The 20,267-nt window shown below is 34.4% G+C and overlaps 1 pseudogene; it reads left to right on the forward strand.

The window, feature by feature from the left end:
• The first annotated feature begins 11,837 nt into the window (after positions 1–11,837).
• LOC101579427 overlaps positions 11,838–20,267 on the forward strand; it is an 11,116-nt pseudogene continuing 2,686 nt past the window's right edge.

Consider the following 20,267-nt stretch of genomic DNA (forward strand, 5'->3'; position numbering starts at 1 on the left):
TTCTCTCCACTACAGACTTAGGATACAGGATGTTACAACTATCAAAATAAAACCAGGACTCAACTTTAGTTTTCATGCCCTATGATTTTTTTCTATATGTCAGGCTGACCTGAGAAGTTGACACTACATCTATTTCCTTCCAACCTGTAAGATAACACCAGAGTTAGAAAGCCCCTTCCAGGGCCACAGAGATAGCTAAGCAGTCTAACCACCTGCTTCAACAAGCACAAAGACCAGGATGTGATGCCCAGTACCACACACTGGGCCAGCCCCCTGCCAGGCAGGCCTAGCCAGCCACAAAGACTGGGCAAGGTGGCGCATGCTTCTAATCTCATCTCTGGGGAGGAGGAAATAGGAAGATCACTAAGATTCTGAGCTGTGTAGTGAGAACCTGTACCAAATACACAAAATTAAAAAGAGAAAAAGCCCCTTCCGAGGTTGCAAGGCTGCAGTCAGTTCGCCCTATCCTATAATGCTCTCATTTTCAAACAGATTTTTCCAACATTTATGAAGTTGCTCCCTGTACACTAGTACTTTTGCTAAACGTTCTGCAAATGGATACATAATTAAAATAGAAAATCAAATTTCCACAACACTGTTTACAATCAGAAGCCTAGAAACATCAGGTGCATAGCTTCTTTCTCATTATCTACCTTCTAATAAAGCATGAAAATATTTCCAAATGTTTCTGGAATCCCACCTACAATAAGTCCAAAATACATTGCTTTCAGTTTCTTAAGAAAGTTTCACAATAGCCATTTGAAACATTATCATAAACCAATTGTCCAGTTCTATTTTTCTGTATTATGCATTTTGATTGAAATATAATCAATAACTTTATGCTTCATTTTTTAAACAGTCTGCAGTGTTTAGTCAAATATAGGTAGCTTATAAGAAAGCTGAGCTGTTTACAATTCATTCTATCAAGAAATCAGGAGAGGGAGAAATAACTTTGTTTCAAAAAAATCATCTAAAATTCAATAAAGAGAGTGAGAAATGACCAGTGGCTAGCTACCATATAATGGGCCCTAAAAGAGAATCCGTGGCTCTGCTTCCCCTTTAGAAGTAATTAAATGGCTTGACAGTTGTCAGAATGTAAAAAAGAGCATGAGATTAAACAAAAATTACCATTGCTTGTATTGCCCAACACAATATTCAATTTAAGACCGTCCTTAGAAGGCTTGAAATACCACAATTACTAATGTAGCTATTAATCCTTAACAGAAATATGCCCAAAAATATTGATTAGAAACACTTACCTGAAATCAGCATACAAAACTGCTCATCTGATGTGTGCTCTCACGGGTCTGGAGTAAAAAGATCTGGGAACTCTCCTCATAGGTAAACTTGGTCAAAAGTCACTCAGCTTTTTTATGCCTTTTACTAACAGTAACATAAAGATATTGAAATATCTCAATGAGCTGATGTTTCTAAGTTCTTAATGCATACATTTTTTCTCATTCATTAAATTCGAAGACTTTCTTGATCTCTGTATCATCAATTAGAATTACATATTCAGAATTTATTACACTGTCATGTTAACATTCTTACAGTATGCACAATTAGTTAAACCTACACTTATTAATGCTAAAAATATTGTACAAGGCATGACAGTACAAGTTATCTTTTTTTCCCCCAGGGTCTTACTATACAGTTCAGAGTCATAGTGATCCTCCTTGCTCAGCCTCCCCAGCGCTGGGATTACAGGCCTGTGCCACCACACCCAGTTTGGGACCGGAAACAAGGACCTTGCACTTATAAAGCAGGTGCTTGTGCCACTGAGCCATCTCCCCAGACCCACTCAAGATATTTATATGGATGTTTATTTCTCTTGCTAAAATTCCACAATTCTCAGACTTCCTTAGTTAAAAGTTCATAATGCTCAAATCTGAAATTTTTATGTCATTGCAGAATCAAAATCTGCATTCTGCAATGTTTGTTTACATTTATATAACTGAACCTTTCTTACGTAGTAAATCAGAAATTCTTTTGGAGTTCAGCTTCACAAGAAAGCCCAAATGATTTCAGCTTTAAAAGCAAGCATACTGCCTGTCATGTGAATGTGAACAGTTTCTCTCCATGGCGATGTGCGTTTTGGGGTGGGTGCCTTTGCTCCATTTTCAGGAACAAACTTGCAACAAACCAGTATTTTTCCAGTAAGTTTTGCATTTCTTGAAGTACGCTAAGGAATTTGCAGCATAATTTCAGACAAAAATAAATGTTGTGTGGTAATTTTTAAAAAAGAAAGAGACTAAAATTAATGTAAAATGGCAGAGAATAAGATGAGCAAAACAAAGATGCTCAAAGAACAGTCGAGTATCTTCAGAACTAACTCCTATATACCCACTTCAATAATTAATTTTTCCTACTGGGCTGTGTAAAAGAAGGTTTGTTGCTAGCTCAAGGTTTAGTGACCTCAGAGTCAGAAACTCAGCAAGATAAAAGGTAGAGGAATTACTGTGGCATAAAAAAGAATCCTGTTCTTTCAGAAAGACAGCCAGGTTATAGAATATACATTTATGACAGATTTTTAAGTAGTAGGATTTTTTCATATAAAAGTTATATCTACTTAGGAATGTGATGAAGACATTCAGCTCTGGGTTAAAAAGGACTGTCAATGCTTTGACAAAAAAAGAGTCTTTCAGCCAAAAATATTTCTAGACCCAACGTTATTGAAAGAGGCTGGTTTCTTTTATCTTTACCTCATACAGATAGTGAAATTATAAACGTAATTCTACAAATAGAGAATTTACCCAGACATGCAAGTTATCATACAAATTTAAAGGATAACTTAAGAACCTTTGTATTTTTAGAAACATATCACAAAAGAATTTGTTTACAAAAGTATTAATAAAAATACCGACAAAGAGAAGTAAATGAAGGCATGTTACAGACTCTTTCTTATCTCACAGAGATGGTAGAAAGGCAGAAATAATGTGATTTGTCCAGGGTAATATAGCAGTAGCATTGTGCAGGCACATACAAATATTTTCTTATATCATAGCTGTTACTCAACTTCAGGTATGATTGCTATATTGTACAGTAAATGTTCATATTATGATACAAATTTATTACACAAAAATGTTTCTTTTCTGAAACTTAAGATACATTTTCTCAACATTCCCCTACTATGCACCATTCTCTGCCACCTCTCTAGCACACTACCATTATTGTATGTTAAATATACTCTCGGTGTGTTTCTAGAGTTACCAAGTTGGAGTGCTGAAAGGCTTCCGAGACTGGAGAGAGGATTTCAAAGACAAAGATGGTGGCACAAAACAGCTGCAACATAAATTCAAGTACAGAACATCTAGCTTGTGTGTGTGTGTGTGTGTGTGTGTGTGTGTGTGTTTGTGTGTGTGTTCTGTGCAATGAATTTGAACAGCAAAACTCTGTATTCGGCCTTACTTTATTTCTCTTCACTTTGCAGGTGCATCCCTTAGATGCTGAAGGAGGTGGCACAACATTTGGGCTGCTGCACATGGCAGCAGTCGCTAGCAGTTTTTCAAACGTGTTTCATTGTCTCTCTGGTTACACCACTAAACTACAGTTCACAGCTTGGTGTGCATTTGCAAGGATGTGAGGGACTGAGTTTTAGACTGAATGTGAGCAAAGTTAGGTGAAATACTTGCAGCTGTTGCCCGCTTCCCTGTATCATTTTCGGTTTTCTTTTCTTGGCTTAATGCAAATGTGTACAATCACAAGACAAATAGGCGGTATTTCATTTGGGTGAAATCTATTTGTCATATAAATATCAATTGTGTACTTTAGGTGAGTAAATAAGATGTTTCTTTTTCTTGTGTGTGACAATGTATACTTTGTGCCATGGATTATTACAGTTGTTAGCATTATCTAGTGTGCTATTTTATTTTTTCTGTATTTTAGAGAAGGGTCTACATGGAGTCTAGATCAAACTCATAGTGATTCTCCTGTTTACAGCCTCCCAAGAGCTGGTATTACAGGCGCACACCACCACGCCCAGTCTCAATTGCCCTCTCAGCACACCCCAGGGGTGGGTCCAGCACAACGGGCCTGGGGAGCAAACCCCTAGCCCCTGTAACTTCATGCAGGCACTTTAATCCACTGAGCTATTTGGCCTGCCCTTTCTAGTATGCTATTGAGCTGAAGCAAATAAATTCCTATTTCTACCCAACTTGCTTGCCAGAAAAAGTAGTTTAAAAATTAAATAATAACTACGGCCTAATCAAAGTTTTTATGACCAACACTAAATATTGTGATTCCAGCCTATGGCATCTCCCTTTCCAAGGTTGGGCTTGAACTCTTACACCCATCACCTTAAAATTGAGAGTCACTCTTTATAATGACAGATCACCCTATTGGGAGGGTACTATGCTTTGAAAGATTTTCAACAATATTCACAAATCCAAATCATTATACACTATCACTGAGGTACAATTTTCATTTATCACAGCCTTTCCAAATCTAGTCTGAAAGATCATTCTTAATGTGAGGATTGCAGCCACTATGTCAGCAATGGTAACAAGATAGGAGATTAGGGCCTGGCAAAGCCAGCTGGGGAAGTAATCCTGACTGGACAATTACAAAGATCCTAGAAAACCTACATAGCACCATTCTCAAGCCTAGCATGAGCCACTCCTGAGCACTGCAGCAGGTTTTCAGCAGGACAGACCAGACCCAATGTCAGTCTGAGATGTGAGATCCCAGCACCATCTCTCAGGACCCATATGTAGAGGCTTCCCCAGGTTTCCTTGAGATTTGGACAGTAAAAGAGGAGAATGAAGAGTTTATTAACCTGGAGTTCCTCAAGAGAGCCCATCTTGCTTACTCCAGGGTGTTCTTTTACCCTGCTTTTTCCTCTCTAACCTGGCCCACGATGACCCTGCAGAACCAGTTTCTCCCCACTCTTCACTTCTACTCTCACGAGAGAACTGGGACACTGCTTTTTGCTCATTTTGTTCAATTCTTTGTTGAGACAAGCAGAATCTGGAATCTAACTCCAAAGGGAGAGGTGAGCAACCCAGAACCTGTAACATTTACTTAATGAGCCACTTTTAGAAGCAGACTAACTGATAACAGTAATAGGACAAAAGGGAGAGATCTTTTACTGCAGGAAAACCGGGAGTAAAAAGAGACCTGGTTTCTTAAGCCATTCTCAATAGAAGGTATTGACACCAATTCTACAGAATAGTTACTGCTACCCAACTATGCCTTCCAGTTTTCTTATTCTGCTATTTGAAAATGCCTCAAGTTTGTCTTATAGATCTCTGGCTTGTATGTTGAATTTTCAGCTTAATCCACTATATGACTTTACATTTATTAATTGTTTAACTTCTACCTTAAAGTAGACCCTGTGAATCACTGGCAATAGAAGGCTTGGAAAGTGATTATTAAGAAAAACACAGTATAATAAATTGAAGGTGACATTTCATTGGATAATCAATCAATCAATCAATAATTAAGGCTTAGTGTCGAAACTACTTAAATGAGTAGCTCTACCCACAGCGTATGAACTTTATTAGAGGTTGAGAGCAAAGTTGGCAAGCATTCCCCTTCTCTCTCGGGGACAATAACTCTTCCACTGAACCTGATTCTGTCCACTGAACCTCTAAATCAATTAGATCCTACCCAAAGTAAAAATATCTTTACCTGAAAAACCAGTCTGTATCCTTACACTTAAGAAAGTCTTTGTGAAAATTTTATGTACATGTTAGTATTTTTAAAGAAAATATTTTTATATCATAGATTCCCTTCAAATTTTCTTCTAATGTTCTGGTGCTTAAAAGTTCTTAAAAGTTTTCATTTTGAGATTGGTCTATGACAATACCTCTATACTTCAGATTTGTTTTTTGTAAAGTTTCCAATAAGCATCCCCATATAGAAAAAATATAAAGGTGCAGCTAAATGGACACTGTCTTAGAAACCACTGAATGCATTTAGAAATCTGAACTCTTCTTCCAATAATGAAGGAACAAATAAAATACTCAGTATGAGCACCGAAGGAAAAAAAAACATGATAAAGAGACTTAAGGATTTACATTTAGAGCAGTTATGCAATTTCTGAACTTAAATGTCTCTGCAGACTACTTAATATGAATCATTAAATTACCATGTTTATCATCTATGAGGAAAATACATTGTGTGGTTAAAACTGAAACTAGCACAGTTAAAAATGCTACACAGGCAAGGGGTATGTGCAATTTATTCACTATATTATTATGGTATGTCATTACAGTATGCAAGTAGGGACCATGCTTACAAAACAGAGCAATAGAGTTTACAGATGGGAATTTTGTTATTAACAAACAGACTTTAATATCTATCTGATAAGTGACAACTTTGTTAGTTATTAAAGTTGCTCTATAAATAGGACAATAACAAAACAGATAAATAGAAAGCATGACAATAAAAATGATAACCTGTTATGGTGAACCTTGCATGAGAATGATATTGACTTACAGTTTTAGAGTTAAAGCCTTTCTTTTTCTCTGAATTACCTTGGCTCAGGTCAATGTGTGTTCTGATGCATGCTGTATCTAATAGACCCAGACTAGCAGAAGTAAAATGAGCTGTGAGCCCAACCACATTTTCCACAATTCTTCCATTCAACAAATGCAGACAAGAATGTTTTCTTACAACTTCATTGAGGTTAATTCTGAGTAGATTGCTAACCATTTCTCCAGGCAGCTTGGGTAATGTGTGTCAGGGGACAATGCAGAGGGACCACTTTATGTCTCTTAAAAAAGCTAATTATACTCTTGTGAGTTGATAATTACTACCACACACTGATAGTCTCTAAAGTTTAGAGGTATTGGGAGTGTTCAAGGAGCCCACATGCTTTCTGATTCATAAATTTCTTTAGGTAGAGGGAACTCAGGATTTCTCAAGAGAGGAGATGATGACCTGAGACAACTTCAAAAGGAAAAAGGGTACTTCCCATATTGTACTTATGGGTATTTTGGTTTAGTTGCAGAATATAAACCACCTGGTGTACCACATATTTCTGCATGGTCTGTAAACCAACTCCACAAACAAGTCCTTCTGGAGGAAATAATAATCTTAACTTAATTTTCTTCCTGAACCTAAATTTTCCTGTTAAAGAATTTTATAACTTTGCATTTATAAAAAAATCAATGCAAATAGCCATTTAAGCTATTGTAAATGGCACATGACTCCAAAAGTTGGATGTCACCATAAGTCATGTATACCTATAAACATCACAATGACTACTGAGGAGCAACTTAAAAATTTTGCAAATTATTTTTTAAATTTTAAATTATTTTGAACTTATAGACAAATTTTGTCTATAGCCACTTTGAAATTTAAGTTTACAATTCTAGGTATCATTTGACATGTGTGGAATCAGAACAGAAAGGTAACCCTTTTCTAAAGTTTTACATTTCACAACTGCTTCAAATTAGCTTATTGGGAACATACAAACATCTCACTATTCTAGAGTCCCATGTAAGGTTTTTCCTTTAGAAGACTTTAAATTCTTTCTCCTCTCTTTCCTTTTTAAAAATTATCAATGTAGCTAAGTATACAGAATTGGTGCACATAAAATTTATAGATATTTTCTTTACATTTTCAGTCTAAAAATTATTATTTTGACAGTAAAGGTAGTAATAACCAGCAATTGAGTTTTTTTATGAATTTTATAGAAAATTTTACAGTTCTTAAATGAATAATATTCTATTCACCAGATTTTTCAACCCACACAACTCTGGCTTTCATTGACTAGTTAGCAAACTTCTGCACAGAGATGACAAAAGAGCTACAAAAAATACATTCTAAAAAACACCGCAGATTCGCAAAAGCAGACATGCATGTTTGATTTACTATTATGTTCTGAATCATCCAAAGGTCACTATTAATTAACACATTGTTACATTTATAGCAATATTTTTAGGTTCTAGAACAAATTTTCTAAGAGAGAAAATTGTCATTGCAATGCGAAAGATTCAGAGAAGAAAAATAAGGGAAGTTTGTCCTGAGAAATATTCCCTACCATTTGCTTCAGATCTCCGAATGAACACAAAAGAATCATAACTGCAAATGTTGTGAAAGTAGAAGTTATTTTCCTAGTTTAATCAACTACAAAGAAGAAAATAAGCTGTGAGAAAACAGAATTAAAAGGATCAGCAACTGGGCAGAATAAAGGCCAAATAAAAAATCAAAACAACTATTTGCACTTGGGATGGGCAGGGCTAGAATCATACCTAGTGCTGATAATGTTGGCTGAGAAAAACCTAAGAATGATTTCCACAAAAACAGCTCAATAGAGAAATTTTATAGAGCATAAAGTCTGATTTTTTGAGACATTACAGACACCATAGGTATTGGCTTGGCATTAAACAGATCCAAACAATGTAAAGAACCATCTTCTACCACTTACCTTTTTTAAAAGTTAATAAGGTAACCCACAATTGTTTTATACATAATTCAGTATGACAATAGCATTGAACATGACTGAAATAAATCTAGAGATTTGGTCATTCTTTATGAAATGCTCAAGATCTTGCGTGAGACCCTAATAGGTCGATAGATATTCCTGCCTTATTAGAAGTTGCAGTATACTAATTCTCAAATTACACACATTGGTATCTCTGAATATGCAAAAACATTTTAAGATCTTCATTAGTTAGAGAGAAGCTCAAGAGTTAGGAGCTGGTGGTGGTAAAGAGCAAGTGATTACTATATGTAAAATAAACTGTAAGACCTAATATTTAATAATGTCAAAATGCCTTTCTCCTTTTTCTTTTCCTGGAGAGTGAAGCATGGTTGACCAAATAATGACCTCTAGAATTTCTTGCCAATTAAAAAATCATGTCAATCTATAGTGTCCTAAAAGATTGCTTCACATGAAATGGATGGATGGTCTAATTGAAGTTTTTGTTTTATTAAAATGTGGATGAACAAAAATGACTCCTACTTAGAAGAAAATGTTATATTAATTTATGAAGGATGTGACATACAAGTTATATAAGCGGATCATGTTAATGATGCATTTTCAATAAGTCTTAGCTATAACCTAATGGCATGGTTTAATAGCAATTAATTTTAAATTTCTTGGATTAAGACCTTGAAGGAGGTGGTTTGGCTTAAGGTCACATAAAAAACACATAGCTGAAGAAAAGTTATCACATTAAAGGCCTTATTTCTAAGTAATAGAAAATATTGTCTGCCTTCTGCACAAAACACATAAGGCTTTATATATTTTGAAGCTAAATGTAACTATCAAAAGTGTCAAAATCAATGGCATTCTAGTGTATTTACAAGGACAGTAAACCTTTCAGTTTTAAATAAGAAAATAAAAACATTACATACAGAGTCTGAAATGTTACTTCTGTTTCTTCATTGAAATTAAGTACAAACTATCATTTTATTTCTGTTGAATCTTCTACACTTTTGGGTATGTTGAAAATACGAATTATTGTTTAATTTTCATGTTTTTTTTGTACTGAGGATCAAACTCACGGCCTTGCGCTTGCCAGGCAGGCAATTATGCTTCTGTATTATCTCCCCAGCACCATTATTCTTCCTTTCCTTCAAAGAGTGGGTTTTGCTTTTGGTTTTCCACTAGCACCTTAAAAACAAACAAGACAGGCTAGGTGTGTTGGCACTTGCCTGTAATCATAGCATTTGAGAGCTTGGGACAGGAGGATCTTGGCAAGTTCAAGTCCAGCCTGGGTCTCACGAGCTTAAGGTCAGCCTGAACTACATAGTGAGGCCCTGCCTCAAAAAGAAAAATGGTTTGGTTTGGTATGCTACTCCAGCACTAAGGAGGTGAAAACAGGAAGGTGGCCTGGCCAGGTTACTGGGAGAGTTCTGGGCAGACCTGGAATACAAAGACCGAACCTGTATATATATAAAAAAAAATAAGAGCAGAATGGATCACAGCAAATCAGGAAAGAATATGGAAATAATGGAGGACCAAGAATAATTTTCATTTCAATAATTGGTCATTGTGAAATGAATTCAGTGCTTCTTAAAATTCATCAAAATAATAATAAAAATATCTTCTCCTGAAGTCCATGATATATTCATATCCATGCAGAATGAGAATAGGCTAAAAGATCTTTATAAAAGACCAAGAATGGCATCCTAAAAGATGCCATAAAAAGAGTATTCAATACCATGGTTGCACACTGGGAAAACTAAGCAAAAATGGTCTATCACCCTACATCACCTATACATCCAAAAATGAGAAAACTATATGAAGTCTACTCATACTGTTTTAGATTCTAAAATATCAGTTTGGATCCTCAAGTATTAGCTATTTAATTTGAATAGATTTCTTAAATTTTACTGTACATGTGAAACAAATATTATTATTAATGGTCCAGAAGAAAAAAAATCGAACCTCAGGAGGATTTTTTTGTCACTTTTTGTAGTCATAGAAATAAGAAGTGGGGAAAATACAATAGGAACCCAGATATTTTATTTTTGAATTTAATTTTAAATGAAATAAAATCATTTGACCTCATTGCATCAAACACGCTTCTTGGGACACAACTTTAATGGAAACTTATTTCCAACTCACCTCAACTCACCTCCTTATTCTATTCTTTCAGGATCAGTCAAGGACAGGGACTAGCAAATGCAATACTTTACCTAATATATCAAGCTCCTTCTTGAAACTGCCTGGACATCTATCTAAACCTCAAAAAGGATTTCTGAAATCAAACTGAACAAAATACATGCTTTTAAGGAAACAACAAAAGCAATCAAAATTCTTTGAACATATTTTCTCATCTCAAAAAATGAGAATTGAGGGACTTAACCTCAAACGTAGAGTTCAGCCTAGAATCTTCTCTGTCATTTTCCATGTCCAAACTTTGAATTTCTATTCGTCCTATAGAACACAAATCTCTCTATTCCAAATGCTTTGCCTGTTCCCTCAGTGCTCTCTTTCAACAGGAGTCCACAGTGATTTTTTTTCAAAAGCATACAAATTCTCCTGCAAACTTCTGTTTCATTTCATGCTAATAGAAAAAAAATCCAACTCCTTTTAGATGAGAATAGGTACAGGCTTCATGCCTTTCTTACCAATCATATCACACCATTCTCTTCTTCTCTTATTGAAAAAATAATTGAGCATTCTCCCAGTCTGGATGTATACAAACCCCTCTTCTGTTTCTACATTTCTGTGTTTATTATGATACCTTCTAAAGTAATCCTTTGATTCTGTGTGGTTTGAGCACTGTTTCTTTAGAATCTCAGATATAAAACATTCCTCAGGTACTTTAATTAAAATCACCATACTCATTACTAGCTATCACCACATTTCATTTATTCTCAGGATAAGCTTCAATTATTTTCAACATTTTTATTTTATTTTGTTGTTTATTCTGTCTCACTCAGATTAAGATTGTACTCAAATTTCTATCCTTGGACTTAATAAAAAATTTTATGAGAATATACGTATCAAAAAAACTAATATGAAAATTAGAGACAACACCTAATACTAACAAAGAAGAAACAGTGAATCATTAAAAATGGATCATTCGTATTGTTGATGGGATGTAAAATGGTTTAGTACTCTGGAAAATCATTTGTTAGTTTATTTTAAAAAAAATTTACCCTTTTACCTATCAATTCCATTCATGGAGATTTGTCTTGCAGAAATAAAACCTAATTCACAATCATATATATATATATATATATATATATATATTTAAAGCATTATTTTAATAGACAAAAATAGGAAGCAGGAAATTTTGATGGTCCAAATCACCAAACAGTAAATTGATTGTCATAAAATTAACATGGCAAAATGTTGTTTAGTTTTCCTGATGCTGACATGTAATTCTTAATATCAACTTGGCTCATAATATCAACAAGGATCAACTTGGCTCATGTCTTCAGAGGATTCAGTCCACAACCTTCTAGCTCCAAGACAGTACCATGTGACAGATGACAGCAAGGCACAGTGGACCAAAGCTGTTCAGTTCATGACAGAGAGCAATGGAGCACGTACCAAAGAGGATGGGCTCAGGGGCATGTATAGTGCTCAAGGTCAGACTGCCATGAGCCACTCAGATATACACAAAAATCTGCTCTTAACCCTCTTAGAGATTTCCAGGCTAATCGAGTTGACCTGATCAAACTTTAGCACCACAGAATAGTATAGAGTTATATAAAACACTGTAGTATCAGCACACGAAACTTTCTGAGTGAATCTCAAGGTATTTATGCTGAGTGAAAAATGCCAATCTCAAAAAATCACATAGTATGTGATTGCAATAATCTACTTAGAAGTAGAGGTAAAAATAAAATCATGATTTTACAGAATTAAAAATAATGCGAAGGTCTTTTTCAAATTGGGTGGAGATTGAGAGATGGAGAAAGTGGAGAAAAGGAAGTGAGGGGAAAAGAAATGAGATTTGTCAGTACACATACCAACTTTCTGCCACAAATGTAATCATTATGTAATGCAAACATGTACTAATAAAAAATAAAGCTACAATAAGAATAACAGAAAATACGAGATAGATATTTGTAGAGATAGATTAATTCTGTAATTTGATTTCAATGATGTTTACCTAAATTTACAAGTTTGGGACTGGGGAGATGACTCAGTAGAATAAGCTCTTGCCTGGCAAGTGCAAGGATCTGAGTTCAATCACCAGTTCCTGAAAAAAAAATGTACAAGTCTGACAAAACTGACCACAACCTACAAAGCCTGCTTATACCAACGATAGCATCCTATTTTGATAGCTGTATTCAACTATAAAATGAGTAACTTCTATACCACTGGGTAGGGGTAGCCTGTATATAGTATATGTGAGGAAAAGAGGACTACACTCCCCATCTTTTGCTCTTCCTGCCGTTGCTGTCTTCTGCTGCCTTGAAATCTTGCCCCAGAGCTGTGTCACTTTGCCTTGGAGTAAGCTGATTATGGACTGAAAGCCCACAAACCGTGAGCTAAATAAACTTTTCCTCCTTCATACTGGGCATTGGGTATTTTGTCTCAGCAATGATAGAAAAGTAACTATGACTATGGCTTTGCAACAAGTCATCCAATTGATAACAGGATCAAATTTATACTATTTCTGTTAAAACTAAAGTATGATTATTAAGTTAACAGCCTAATGTCTTATTCAAGTTCACATTTTTAATATGAGGAGTGGCCCTGATTTTATCCCAGGTGGTCTAACTCCAGAGGATGCCCTCCTAATCATCACACAGTAGATCTCATAAACAATTCTGGAGGGATAAAAATAGAGGAAGGGAAAATGATGTCATTACCATAGATCATTTACCTTAAAGAAGACTGTATCCTATAGTCCTTTTAACAGACAGACTTTTCACATTGTCTCTATTTTATTTCTTCATTTAGATTCTTTATTCAGACTTAAACTGAAAGACACAAAGAAATATCTATTTGGCCATTATCTTCTTAGAGTTCTCTGAGTAAACTTTTCTAGAGATGGAAATTGTGCACATTTAAGGGAGGTGTTTGAGCTCCAGTTTTTTCAGGATATCATCACCAGAATGAGAGTAAACAGTTCACACAACTTAATAGCCATCAGCATGGACAACAAGGACGGGAAAAGCCCACCAACTGTGTCTATCACATGTGCCACTCTTTCATCCAAACACTGCAGCTCTACCTTACTAAATGACCAGGTCACTTAGTCTAACTCTATCCTCCAGAAAAACAACATTAATTTGTAGATTTATTTAAGTTGCAACATAAAATGCTAGAGACATTTATTTTTCTGGATCACCTGTGGATTATACCATGTGGGTTTCCCACTGATGAATAGTTGAGTCAGTCACAACTCTCAGAAGAAACTTCATGGATGAAACTGGTGATACTACTGAACATTAGCAAAAATGTACCATTTAGACAGTTTCTTTGACGGATGATCTTCATGAATGAGCAATTGTGGCTAAAATAAGCACACAAAGCCTTCATGTTTCAAGATATCTTATCACATGTGTTATGCTCATGTCCCTCAACCTTCTACCCATAACAACAAATAATAAATAATATCCATAATTCAAAGATAAACTAAGACCTAGTGTGTGATCCAGGGGTTAATTTCTCTGAAAATATTGTTTAAGTTAATGAAGAGATCCTAAAGGCAATGTCAACCAGAGCTTTATATGCAGTAGAAGGAAAGAAAACAAAGAATAGTGATAAAATGTAATGTTAAATTTAGATTATTTCTATCTCTTGTAAATTTCTATCACTTGTTCCAACATTCAAGAGAATTTTAATTCTTTCATTAAACATGTAAATAAATGTAAGAATAAATGGAGGTTGACCCATCTCCAAATTGAATATGTTACGAAGTTGTTCACATAAAGGGTGAAAGAGTTGAATAAAAATTAATCTTCATAATTAGTTTTAACATAAAACATACAGTAGATGAAAATGCAATCAATAGGAGCATATATCACTGAATCTTCTTAATTAAATTAAAAAAGTGAAACTATCGTTTCATAACAGCTACACTTTTTATAAATATTTGAGTTTGAGAACACTGATGGTAAAGGAATCATATGATACAGAAAAGCTAATTTATATGCTTTGCAACATATCATTGACAGATCAAGATTACTAAAATATAAAGCAAATCTAAAGTGTTTTTTTTAAAATTAAAATTATAATTAAAAGAGTGGCAAGACAGCTCAGGAGTCTAAGCATCTGCTTAGGCCAGTGCAAGTACAGAGGTTTGATCCTTAGCACCACATGCTGTGCCGGCCCACTGTTGGTGGCACTGAGCTGGCCAATGACTTTGGGCGTAGTGGCGGAAGTCTGTAATCTCAGTGCTGGGGAGGCCAGAAGCAGGAGGATCACTAGGAGTCCAAGCTTCATATGGAGACCCTGTACCAAGGAAAGAAAGAAAGAAAAAGAAAAGAAAGAAAGAAAGAAAGAAAGAAAGAAAGAAAGAAAGAAAGAAAGAAAGAAAGAAAGAAGAAAGAGAAAAGAAAAAGAAAGAAAGAATTAGAAATAAAATAGTGTTCTTATTTTATCAATGAATACAGAAGTAAAATGGCTTGATTTTTCTGAAGACTTTCATTTTTATTATTCATTTTGGTTTAATGCATTAAAGAGTCCCTTTCAATACTTAAGTGATATTAAAATTGTGAATGTAAAACACCATTTTCAGCTTCATTTATTATTCTGCTAAAGGACACTTTCATAGCAAGGATTAATACAATATATATCACAGGTTCAAAAATTCCAATTTGCATCTGTCCTTGCCAAATAATGAAAACCATCTGGACTGATTGATGCGGAGATGGAAAGTAATTGATCGTGCAATTGAGAAGCTTTTATGAAACATAAAATTAAACAAGATGATATTAAGCATTCTAAAGTTCATCAGAATGACACATCAAATGTGTTACTAGCTGTTCATTTTCCTTCATATTTATTTATAGAGCCCAGATTGGCAGAACAAAACATAAAAAAATCTAAAACAAATAAATGTTGATGTATTAATCAAAGGTCCACACCTCCTTCGTTACAATGAGCGTTTTATGTAGCACTTGAAGACTGATTCTTCATCAGGTGTCAGCTGTAAATCAGCAAGTAATAATAAACTTAGAATTATTGATATGCAGATGGAACTCAAAAGAGAAAACTACTGTAGAAGTAAATTAGCATGAATTATAAGTAAACTAGCATTGAAATTTACGTTATTTCATTCACTTTCTTTTTTTTGCCTCATAGCAAAAGGAACCTACAACAAGAGTAGTGAGAACATTACCAAATATTCACAGCAAGTTTTCTGGGAAGCAGAGCTTATTCTTCTCACTTTAACAATAAAATACTGAATTATCCAGAGCCTATATCACATGTTTAAGCCTTAGTAAATGACAGCGTAAACCAAGTCCCAAAATTTGTATTTTTAAAAAGATAATCTACCTCTATTATTTGCATTATGTAGTATCTCTTACTAAGGAAACATAGGTGCAGACAAATCAAAAGTTTAAACAAATCAAAAGTTTAAAAGTTTAAACTGGACAGTTTTATTCAGTATTCCTATATTGCTACAATGCTTTGCTATTTTCATATGTAACTGACACAAATTCAAGGGAATTCTACATTTGCACTGTACTTAGTGATCTTAGTTATTTTGGCATTATTCACATGGCTCCAGGATCAAAACAATATTTAACAGCAGGGGGCTGGGAAACCTTCAAATTGAATCAGAAGTCAAGTGATGCATTTTATATCTAGAAGACTTTCTGTGAATTTATGAATATGTAGAAATTAATATGAAAGAAAAATACCTGGGATTAGTAAACACAATAAAAATTGTTTTAGAAAATGCTTAAAGCTCTGCAAAGAGATCTTCCCGAGACCTCTGGTGATGTTTGAAAAATGGCATGTAATGGTGGACATATTTCTAAGTAATGCATGTTATAAAATCTGTAATACAGAGGAAGCTAGTAACACTCTGTAGTTTATCTCAGTGCTAGTAAATAATGCAATTGGACAGTGACAGCTATCATATATGTATTTATGATAATGATACACTATAGATATTTATAATATATTTAATTCCCTGTTTGGAGACACACGTTTACCTCCGAAAATCTTAAGCCATTTTTATTGCTATAAAGCTGTTAGAGAGATTCTCTATGGCAAAAATGATACTTTGTAAGTAATAATAGAAAATAAAGCATCCTTACAGACTGTGGAGAAGAGGAATGTTTTATATAAAACACATCTTGAGAAATGAAAGGGCTATACAAAAATTAATGCATCCATGGCTAATGCAAATGAACCATTTAGATAGTAAAATATGTCTAACCAAGTAGTAAATTTATCCTACATCTATACAAGTAATGCTAACACCCTATGGGACCCATAACACTTTACGTCTGCCTCATATAGGCCTCAATGCAAGAACTGAGGCCAAGTAATTAACTGAAGAGTTCGATCCACAAATAAGCAAGTTAGAAGGAATAACTGTCGCATATTTTTACCCACATTTCTTTGATGCATTGACTGAACTGATATGCCTCCACAATTACAGAAGAGAAAATTTTTGTACTTGAATAAAAAGGGAAGTTATCATTTCATCCAGGCTGCTTGAATAAAAGAAAGTTATCTATGGCAGCCTTCTTCAAAGACATTCCCATCCATTCTATTCTCTTTATAGAATACACTTAACCTTGACAGAAGAGTCAAAAACAAACACCCGAAGAATATCCTAACTCCCATTCTACTCCCTAAAATATTGTGCTTATTATTTTTGTTTGGAAAGATTAGCCCTAATTTTGTCAAATAAATGTTGTAACTTCTACAATATATTGGCTATGTCTTGCTTTCCCAATGCGTGTTAAACACTTTGTAAGATAGTACCATTCCTATCAGGGTTAGGACTTTCCATGCAAACAGCTAAACATAAATTTGGAAATGAGGTGCTATTTTGCATTTTACATTACTCATGAAGTAATTAAAAGCCAGGGAAGTTGAGAAAGTATCCAAGAGACTATGACTACTGGGTGGCATGCCAAGCTTAAACAGAATTTGGCTTCAGGGGTCAATCTGCTAATGTACGTTCTAGTCTGTAATTTTACACTGCATAAAAACATCTGAGAAGTGCTAACTAGCTGATCAGAAGAACCCAGGTACCCAGCTCATAGTCTTGAACTACAGAGACTGGTATAGAGATGCTCAGAACTCTGGGTAATTAGTGTAAGGATGCATGGGTCTCAGTGTGATTCATTCCACCTGGGAAGAAACAGAGGCAGGAATGATGAAAAGATAGATAAGAAGACAAGAGCTGTGTTAGGTGATGGCTCATATGCCTGGTAGGTGAGCAACAATATCGATGTTTATTTATATTTTTGCAAAGTTAGTAACATATGAAACAAGGATGCCTAGTGACCAGTAGCCAACATTAACCAGTCAGTATGCTTATCTCAGGACTAAGGTACTTTGTTTGCCTTAGGTGCTGAGGCCTAACCCCACCTACACACATTTCACCAATTTTCTAGCTTCTGTGGCTCCCAACATATTCCCCTTGTTTGTTTTCTTATGTCAGAGATGAGTGTTCCATTGCAATTAGAAAAACTTTATTTGGAGAATTCTCCAGAGTACCTTTTCATACTTGATGCCAGTCCAAAGATTTTAGGTACTTGAATTCAGCAATGTAACCCTGTATAGTCCAATAGTCTGTAATAGCAGTGAGTCATCAGTATAGCTGGTACTTGTCAGAAGTTGTTACTGACTTGAGACTTTTACAGCTTAGCACATTAATACGGCATCTAGTGGTTACACTTATCTGCTAGATGGTTAAAGAAAGACCTGTATAAATACAAATTTATCATTTGCTATCTGACATGGTAAGTCAAATCTCAGGATTTGTCTGGGATCCATACACAGTACCTCATAGGTCTTCTGTCAGTGCTAGCCATCTGGATGAGTTACAGCCATTGCTTGAAAAATTGGCTCTCTGTGAAAGCCTCATAGATATTTCTCTCTAGGTGACTCTCCTTAGGCACACTATACATCACTAATCACTTTCCTCTGTGGCCCCATAATCTCCTTGATAAGAAAATTTGGGACACAACTGAGTTATAGGATGTTACAGCAGAGGTTTTCTTATGTCCTGAGTCCTCAATGATCTTGAAGGGCTAGAGCTAAAATTTTGGCTGTACTTTTAGCCCATCTATCTCTCTAATTTTTGGTCTCCAAATTTTAGTTGTTAAACATGCAGAAGAGAAGCTTAATGACACTACCTTGTGACAGAGGCAGTAAGCTTAACAATACTATCTAACAATATGAAATACTTTAGACATAAAATAGAACTGTTATTTTCTAACAAACATAGATATTCTAATATTTAAATTCCTGGTCTTTCAGCTTCTGACACTGCCAATCTTATGGAAAACCCACTACTATTATGCACTACTGGACTATATTGGAATATTTTGCTGAATTAATGTACCTACAAATTTTAAATGATAATGGAATACTCTTCTCTGACAAAACTAAACAAAAATGGAGATACAAATGAACTACCATTTGGTATCTGTATATTCAAAATAGGGTAGATATATAGCTGCATTCTCTTAATTCAGTGAATAGAGAGGTTTGTTCTAATAGTGTCTGTGGACAGGACATCATGTCTGTATCTTGTACAATGAATAACCACTAAAACAACAATATGCAGTGCATTGATTATTGAAACTGTGCTAGTAATCAGTCTTGAAACTGTCTCATTGCTAAAATAAAATTAATTAAATTCCTATAAAATGTTAAAAAGCAATTACATATTTTTACACAGAAATTTAGAAAGCAAAATCATATACAACATTGTAGTACAACAATCCTGATGACATTTTGTAGCATACTTAAATTTTTGTTTTGACATAACATGACCCTTTTAACCAATCATCTCTCTCTAATACATAAGAAATTTTCACCTAATTAATTGTCTTTAAGTGGGATATACATCAAAAGTTATTTTTTTGGTTGATTTTTTGTTTGTTTGTTTGTTTTGATTTTGGTTAAAAGCAGAATTTTGAATCTTAAATAAAGTTTTACAACAATAAGTAATCTTTGCTTTACATTTTGGAAGACCTGTACACTTGGAATCATGAATACCCTCAGTATACCATAAGATTGACAATAATGATTTACCATACACATGTGAAAATCTTTGCTTCTTAATTTAGTTTTATACTAACACCATTTTTAAGAGAAAATATTATTGTAATTTTTTAAAAAATGTTATCTTTTAACCAATGACCAACTTATGGAGGGTGTCTCCTGAGATACTCTTGAGGCTATTGGGAGCTCCTCATTAATAAACAAAAAGGTTGGCCATGCCTCTTATTCATCAATTGGACTCCTCTCTAATAATTTTTCCCCATTCTATGGAGTTTATGCTTAATTATCTTCAACTTTTTGATAAACTATGCATAAGCTGATTTTAATATTACAGAGAACACCTAGTAACTTAGGAGAAAACAGGCTTTTAAGTCTATATCCCAAACTGTATTATGAACAAATGATGAAGAAAGAGGAAAAGCTGTTCACAGAACAAAACAAAAACACATAAACATACACAGAACAGATAAACATCTTTACAAAATCAGAGTATACTCAAATATATTCTTGGCCAAGCTAAATTATAGTAACTCTATTACAATTTTTTGAAATTTATAATTATAAATAGAGAATAAAATATTTTATCTAAAATTAATATGCATATTTTATTTTTTGTCTTAATACTGATAAAATTTAGCTTAATATATACATATATAATATGTATATACACATTATATATTATACAAATATATACATATAT

Source organism: Octodon degus, unplaced genomic scaffold (genome assembly GCF_000260255.1).
Source record: "Octodon degus isolate 3935 unplaced genomic scaffold, OctDeg1.0 scaffold00277, whole genome shotgun sequence".
Lineage (NCBI taxonomy): Eukaryota > Metazoa > Chordata > Mammalia > Rodentia > Octodontidae > Octodon > Octodon degus.